The sequence below is a fragment of the Tachyglossus aculeatus genome, chromosome 2, assembly GCF_015852505.1.
Source record: "Tachyglossus aculeatus isolate mTacAcu1 chromosome 2, mTacAcu1.pri, whole genome shotgun sequence".
NCBI lineage: Eukaryota > Metazoa > Chordata > Mammalia > Monotremata > Tachyglossidae > Tachyglossus > Tachyglossus aculeatus.
The window spans coordinates 147,237,072-147,245,041 of NC_052067.1; the positions used below are offsets into that span (position 1 = coordinate 147,237,072).

The window sequence follows — 7,970 nt, forward strand, 5'->3', positions numbered from 1 at the left end:
CTGCCATGGAGTACAGTGCTCTGCACACAGTGAGCGCTCAATAAATACGATTGAATGAATAATGGGAAGCAGCATGGCCTAGTGGTTAGAGCAAAGGTATGGGAATCAGAAGGACCTGAGTTCTGATCCTGGCTCCACTACATATCTGCTGTGTGACCTTGAGCAAGTCATTTCTCTTCTCTGTGCCTCAGTTCCCTTATTTGGAATGTGGGGATTGAGGTTATGAGCCCCACATGGGACAGGGGACTGTGTCCAACCTGATTTGATTGTTTCCACCCCAGTGCTTAGTACAGTGCTTGGCACATAGTAAGTGCTTAACAAATACTATTATTATTATTATTATCATTATTATTATTATTATTATTGCTTGCTGTGTGACCTTCACTTCTCTGTGCCTCAGTTGCCTTACCTGCAAAATGGGGATTAAGACTGTGAACCCCAAGTGGAACAGGGACTGTGTCCAACCTATTAACTTGTATTTACCTCAGTGCTTAGGACAGTACTTGACACATAGTAAGTGCTTACCAAATACCATAATTATTGATCTGCTAGTTTTTCACCTCTCCTGAGGGTCATTTTCCCTCTCAGGGTCACACACAGAGAGTTTCCAGTACTCTACTTGTCTCTGCTATGGGAGGGAGAGGCAAGCAGAGGCCTACCCATTCCATTCCTAGCTTGGCCAGTGGCTAGCGAGTGGAAGGCAATCTGCTACAACTCAAAATTCACCGGTGCTGGGCAGAGACTCAAGTTGACTCCGCGGAAGGAAGCAATGGTCAACCAAGTCTGTATTTTTACCAAGAAAAATCTCTGAATCTGCTACGAGAATGATTGCAGATGAAAAGCAGGGTGTTCCGGGTGAGATGTGTCCGTGGCGTCGCTATGGGTCGGAAACAACTCAAAGGAATTAGACAAGACAAGAGGGTCTTTGCCTCATTAGTGATCCATCCTTCCATTGGTAGAAAACATCTCCCTTTCAATTCCAAATCAGGATAAAGCTGAGTTCCCAGGTGTCACTTAGCATGAGACAGGGTGATGATTTATTATAGGCTTCTCTTTTATTATTTATCATTCCCAGCCTGGATGCTGAGATTCCTCCTCCCCATCCCCCACCTCCGTTTGTACCTCAATGCCTGGAGCTGCTGAGTGATATTAGTGATAAATAAATAAGCAGGGAGCATGCACTGTAGTGGTGGGAAAGATTTCAACCTACATACTCAGGCTGTTACTTGTGTCACTTGTGTCAGCACTTTATCCACAGATTAAAGATGAACATTTGCTAGCTACCAGGAATGGATCCAAGGCTCCTGAAGTGTTTCTGAGTTCTTTGGATAAAAGAAACTATATAAAGTGCCTGACATTGGTGCTTCTATGTCATTTATTAAGAGGGAGACTGGGCGTTTCATGTTAGCTAGCGAACTTGTCAATCTACTGTTTCCAAAGAAGTTGAAATGATGGCGTGTTAATAAGCTATGAGTAGATTTTTCCAAGTGACCTGAGGGGCCGAGGAGTCTATTTAGGGAATGTGTGAGCCCACTTTTGGGTAGGGACCGTCTCTTTTATGTTGCCAACTTGTACTTCCCAAGCGCTTAGTACAGTGCTCTGCACACAGTAAGCGCTCAATAAATACGATTCAATGAATGAATGAATATTGGCAGTGAAGGTTAGCTGGTCAAAGAAAAGGACTGGCTTTTCTTTAGTGACCAGGATCGCCCATTTGGAAAGAGCACTCTTCTGGGAGGCAGAAGATCTGGATTCTAATCCCAACTCTGTCCATTACCTGCTGGATGACCTAGGACAAGTCACTTAACTTCTCTGTGGCTCAGTTTTCCTCTTGTGTAAAATGGGGAGTCAATACCTGTTCTTCTTAGACAGTGAGCCCAAAGTGAGACAAGAAAATGACCTGATTGTTCCTCCCTCAGCATTTAGAACAGTGCTTCACAAGTAGTAAGCATTAATAAATACTATTATTATTATCACTATAATGATGATATTTGTTAAGCACTTACTATGTGTCGAACACTGTTCTAAGCACTGGGGAAGCTAATCAGGTTGGATGCAGTCTCTGTCCCACATGGGGCTTACGGACTAAATCCCCATTTTATGGATGAGTTAACGTCAGAAGACGAGTGAAGTGATTTGCCCAAGGTCACACAGCAGACAAGTGGCAAATCCTCACTCTCAGCTTAAATCCTCACTCTCGGCTTCAAGGCTGTCCATCACCTTGCCCCCTCCTACCTCACCTCCTTCTCTCCTTCTACAGCCCAGACTGCATCCTCCGCTCCTCTGCCGCTAACCTCCTCACTATGCCTCGTTCTCGCCTGTCCCTCTGTCGACCCATGGCCTTCATCCCCCCCCCCACCCCGCCTGGAATGCCCTCCCCCCGCACATCCGCCAAGCTAGCTCTCTTCCTCCCTTCAAAGCCCTACTGACAGCTCACCTTCTCCAGGAGGCCTTCCCAGACTGAGCCCCCTCCTTCCTCTCCCCTACTCCCCCTCCCTATCCCCCCACCTTACCTCCTTCCCCTCCCCACAGCACCTGTATATAGGTATATATGTTTGTACAGATTTATTACCCTATTTATTAATTTATTTTACTTGTACATATTTTTTCTATTTATTTTATTTTGTTAATATGTTTTGTTTTGTTGTCTGTCTCCCCCTTCTAGACTGAGAGCCTGCTGTTGGGTAGGGACTGTCTCTATATGTTGCCAACTTGTACTTCCCAAGTGCTTAGTACCGTGGTCTGCACACATTAAGTGCTAAAAAAATACAACTGAATGAATGAATGAATGAATGAATGAATGAATGAATGAATGAATGAATGAATGAATGAACGAACGAACTCCGGTCCTTCTGACATCCAGGCCAGGCTCTATCCACTAGGCCAAGCTGCTAAGGAAAGAGCAGGTGCAGGAAGAGGCGTGACATAGTCAGCTGGTAGATTAGAGAAGTAGCATGGCTCAGATGAAAGAGCCCGGGCTTGGGAGTCAGAGGTCATGGGTTCTAATCCTGACTCCACCACATGTCTGCTGTGTGACCTTGGGCAAGTCACTTAACTTCTCTGTGCCTGTTACCTCACCCGTAAAATGGGTATTGAGACTGTGAGCCCCACGTGGGACAACCTGATGACCTTGTATCCACCACAGAGCTTAGAACAGGGCTTTGCACAAAGTAAGCGCTTAACAAATACCGTTATTATTATTATTATTATTAGTTTGATGCCATCTCTTACCTCCGGTCTTTGAGCCTCAAGCATAACTACAGGGAAACATAGGGAAGAGTTGTGTGGGGAGCAAGGAAGAGGTGTCCAAAAAGGAGATGCTTGGAGAGGAGGAATATGGGGAGGAGATGCATGGAGATGAAGTATGCAAGGAAGAGGTGTCTGAGGAGAAGGCCTCTTGAACTGATATTCACCTTTATTCCTCCTGTATTTCCACTTCATTTATTCATTCATTCGTATTTATGGAGCGCATACTATCTACAGAGCACTGTACTAAACGCTTGGGAAGTACAAGTCAGCAATATATAGAGACGATCCCTACCCAGCAACGGGCTCACAGTCTAGAAGGGGAAGACAGACAACAAAACAAAACAGACAGATGTCAACACTGTCAGAATAAATAGAAGTAGAGCTATATGCACATTACTCATAAAAATGAATAGAGTAGTAAATATTTACAAGTAAAATTAATAAAGTAATAAGTATGTACAAATATATACAAGTGCTTTGGGGAGGGGAAGGGGGTAGGGCAGAGGGACGGGGGCTGATGGGGAGGGGGAGAGGAGAGGAAAAAGAGGGGGCTCAGTCAGGGAAGGCCTCCTGGAGGAAGTGAGCTCTCAATAGGGCTTTGAAGGGAGGAAGAGAGCTAGTTTGGCGGATGTGCGGAGGGAGGCACTCCAGGCCAAAGTAAGGACATGAGCTGGGGGGTCAACGGTGGGACAGGTGAGAACAAGGCACAGAAGAAGGTTAGCAGCAGAGGAGCAGACTGTGCTGGCTAGTTTGGAGAAGGAGAGAAGGCAGGTGAGGTAGGAGGGGGCGAGGTGATGGACAGCCTTGAAGCCCAGGGTGAGGAGTTTTTGCTTGATTTGAAGGTTGATGGGCAACCACTGGAGATTTTTGAGGAGGGAAGTGACATGCCGAGAGTGTTTCTTTACAAAGATAATCCATGCAACAGAGTGAAGTAGGGACTGAAGCAGGGAGAGGCAGGAGGATGTGAGATCAGAAAGGATCCACTTGTAATCCAAACCCCACCACATTCCTGCTGTGAGAACTTGGGTAAGTCACTTCACTTCCCTCCTCTGCAAAATGGGGACTCGAAGCCTGTTCTCCCTCTTACTTCACTGAGAGTCCCATATGGGACCTGATTATCTTGAATAATGTAATAATAATAATAATCAACTAAGTCAAAACTCACCTGTGCTGGGCAGCAGTAGCATGGGAGAGAGTCAAGGGCAGAGATTCAAGTTTTCTGCGTGGAAGGAGGCAATGGTAAATCACTCCTGGATTTTTACCAAGAAAACTCTATGGATACACCACCAGAATGATTACAGAAGGAGGTGGGGCATTCTGGAAGAGATGTATCCATGGATTCGCTATGGGTCGGAGATGGCTTGACAGGCATAAGACAAGACCAGAAAGTTATTTCTGAAACAAATAATGCTTTAGGGAAATCAGAAAAACACCAGCTGGGTAGATTCCCAATTGAACCTTCCCCTTTTACAGCTGCAGGCATCTGGTAGAATGATGTTTTTGGATGGGTGTGAGAGACATGCATTGGAGTAGGTGTGAAAGAGGTTTGGAAAATGATTTAAAACTAACTGTGGTATTTGCGAGCGTTTACTATGTGTCAAGCACAGGGGAAAATACAAGATAATCAGGGCACTCACAGTCACTGTCCCACAAGAGGCTCACAGTCTAAGGTGGAGACAGAACAGGTTTGAATCCCCAGTTTGTAAATGAGGGAACTGAGGCACAGAGAAATTAAGTGATTTGCCCAAAGTCATACAGTAAGCAAGGGGCAGAGCTGGAAATAGAACCGAGGTCCTTCTTCCACTAGGCCAAGGTGTTCCCCATGTAATTCTTGTCCTTTTCCTTTCAGTTGTGCCACTCCCTGCCAACATTCAAAAAGCCACTCTCTTGCCTACTTTGTATAATCAGCCAACTTAATTATCATCATCTCCTAAACCGTATGCTTCTTGAAGACAGGAAACTTGTCTACCAACTCTGTGATATTGTAATCTTCCAAGTGCTTAATACATTGCTCTGCATGCCATAAGTGCTCCCAAAATACCATTTATTGATCATCATTATCACCAGCATTAGGGGATCTCATTGTAAATATGGAGATATGGCCCTAGACCCAGATAAGTCAACTGAAAGGGCACTGGGCCTTCCTATAAGGCATTTCCAAGCTAAAACAGGAAACTCTTATGCTAGTCATTGTTAAAGACATTAGAAAAATGAATTGAAAGATCATGGCTGTGAGAGTCAGGGGACCTGGGTTCTAATTCTGGCTCCACCACTTTCCTGCTGTTTGACCTTGGGTAGGTCACTTAACATCTCTGTGCCTCAGTATCCTCTGAGATACTGAGAGGGAGGACTCAATACCTCTTCTCCCTCCCCCTTATATTATGAGCCCCTTTTGGGTCAAGTACTGTGTCCAACCTGACCCAATCTGATATCTACCTCAGTGTTTTGAATAACACTTGGCACATTGTAAGCATTTACAATTCCACAATTCTTGTTGCTATTGTTGACATTTCTTTTGCTTCCCCTCTTCTTCATCCTCCTCCTCCTTCCTCTTCTTTTCCTTCTCTTCCTCCTCTTCATCCTCCTCCTCCTTTTCTTATTCCTCCGCTTCTTCCTCCCACTCCTTCTCCTCCTCCTCCTCTTCCTCTTTCTCCTCCTCCTCATCCTCTTTCTCCTCCTTTTCTCCTCTTCCTCCTCCTCCTTATTTTCTTCATTCTCCTCTTCCTTCTCCAGCTCCTCCTCTTCTTTTCCTTCTCTTCCTCCTCTTCATCCTCCTCCCCCTCCTCCTTTTCTTATTCTTATTCTTCCTCCCACTCCTTCTCCTCCTCATCCTCTTTCTCCTCTTTTCCCTCCTCTTCCTCCTCCTCTTCTTCCTTCTCCCTTTCCTCCTCCCATTCCTCCTCCTCTCTCCTCCTCTTTTTCTCCTCCTCCTCCTCTTTCTCCTCTTCCTCCTCCTCCTTCTTCTTTTCTTCATCCTCCTCTTCCTTCTCCAGCTTCTCCTCTTCTTTTTCCTCCTCTTCCTTCTCCCCCCTTCCTCTTTTCCCTTCTCTTCCTCCTCCTCCTGCTGCTTGTCCTCCCTTCCTCCTCCCTTTCCTCCTCCTCCCCCTTTCTCTTCTTCTCCTTGTCCTCCTCTTCCTCCTCCTCCCTTTCCTCTTTCCCCTCCTCCTCCTCCTCCTCCTTTCTTTCCCTTGTCATCTGTGTGAAAATCTCTCTATGACGAGGGTGGCTCCATCAGCTCTTTTCATTAGGGGAGTGGTAGTACATTCTATGCCATAGAGATGATTAATGAGTAAAAGCCCTTAGTTTAAATGGTGGTCAACATATCTGTAGATCCCTTCATCTTTGTCATCCCACAACTGGTCACCGACCTATGTGACCTTGGTCTTCATATCTTGCTGTGGATCCTTGATTTGCCTCTGAAGTGGCTACCCCTGGATTCTCAGGACTCTATTTGTTGTGTGTTCCTCTTTCCCTTTCTCTGGACTAGATAATCTAGCCAAAGCCTGTATAGTTTTTCAGTTATTGATCTTCTCAGGCCCTTACAGGCCAATGAATGAATGTCCCTTGATCTACAATCAATGAGAAGCAGTGTGCTTTAGTGGAAAGAGTCCAGGCTTGGGAGTCAGAGGTCATGGGTTCTAATCTCAGCTCCACCACTTAATCAGCTCTGTGACTTTGGGCAAGTCACTTAACTTCTCTGTTCCTCAGTTACCTCATCTGTAAAATGGGAATTAAGACTGTAAGCCCCAATCAGGACAATCTGATTACCTTGTATCTACCCCAGCGCTTAGAACAGTGCTTGGCACCTAGTAAGTGCTTAACAAATACCATCATTATTATTATTACCATCACACTTTAAGTCCCAAGTGGACCAGGACTGTGTCCGTCCTGATTATCCGGTATTGACTCCAGCACTTTGTACACTGAATGACGTATAGTAAGGGCTTAATAAACAGTACAATTACTATTGTCATCGTTATCATTATTACTATTAAATAATATTTATAGGCATATTCCCTTGGTAAGTAGAAAAGGCCCCAGTACTTTTCACTTCACACATTTCCTTGCCTACAAATTTCACCGGTAACAGCTATCAGCTCTCTGTGCATGCTATCATCAGAGGTACTAGATGAGACAGTGTGGATGACTCAATGCAAATCATCACTACCACTGGGAAAAGAATTTAAGTGTGTTGTCTACTGACGGTGGAATACTCTCTGTCTTAAAGGAAAGCCTTAAGGAGTAAGCAGCATTATCTTGCCTTATGCTGTTGAATTGCTTCCGACCCACAGAGATTCCGTGGACACATCTCTTCCAGAACTCCCCACCTCCATCTGCAATCATTCTGGTAATGGATCCTTAGAGTTTTCTTGGTAAAAAAATTCAGAAGTGGTTGACCATTGACTTCTTCCAAGCAGTAAACTTCAGTCTCCACCCTCCACTCTCTCCCGTGCTGTTGCCACCCAGCACAGGTGAGTTTTGACTTGAAGTAGATTGCCTTCCACTCGCTAGCCACTGCTCAAGCTAGGAATGGAATGGGTAGGCCTCGACTTGACTCTCTCTCCCATAGCCGAGACTGGTAGAGGATTGAAAACTCTCCAGGTGTGATCCTGAGTGGGGAGTGGGCAGCCTACACGTCAGTTGTTCCATCTCTGAGGAGGCAGGTGACACGTCTACTTAAAAGATAACACAACTGAGGTAAAGTACATGTGTGTGTGTGG

The 7,970-nt window shown here is 45.3% G+C and overlaps 1 non-coding gene across 1 annotated transcript; it reads left to right on the forward strand.

Annotated features, from left to right (window-relative positions):
* Positions 1-578: 578 nt before the first annotated feature.
* LOC119924444 lies at positions 579-716 on the forward strand. The gene has a single exon (XR_005449157.1). It is a non-coding gene; the product is annotated as a small nucleolar RNA SNORA7 (small nucleolar RNA).
* Positions 717-7,970: the final 7,254 nt, after the last annotated feature.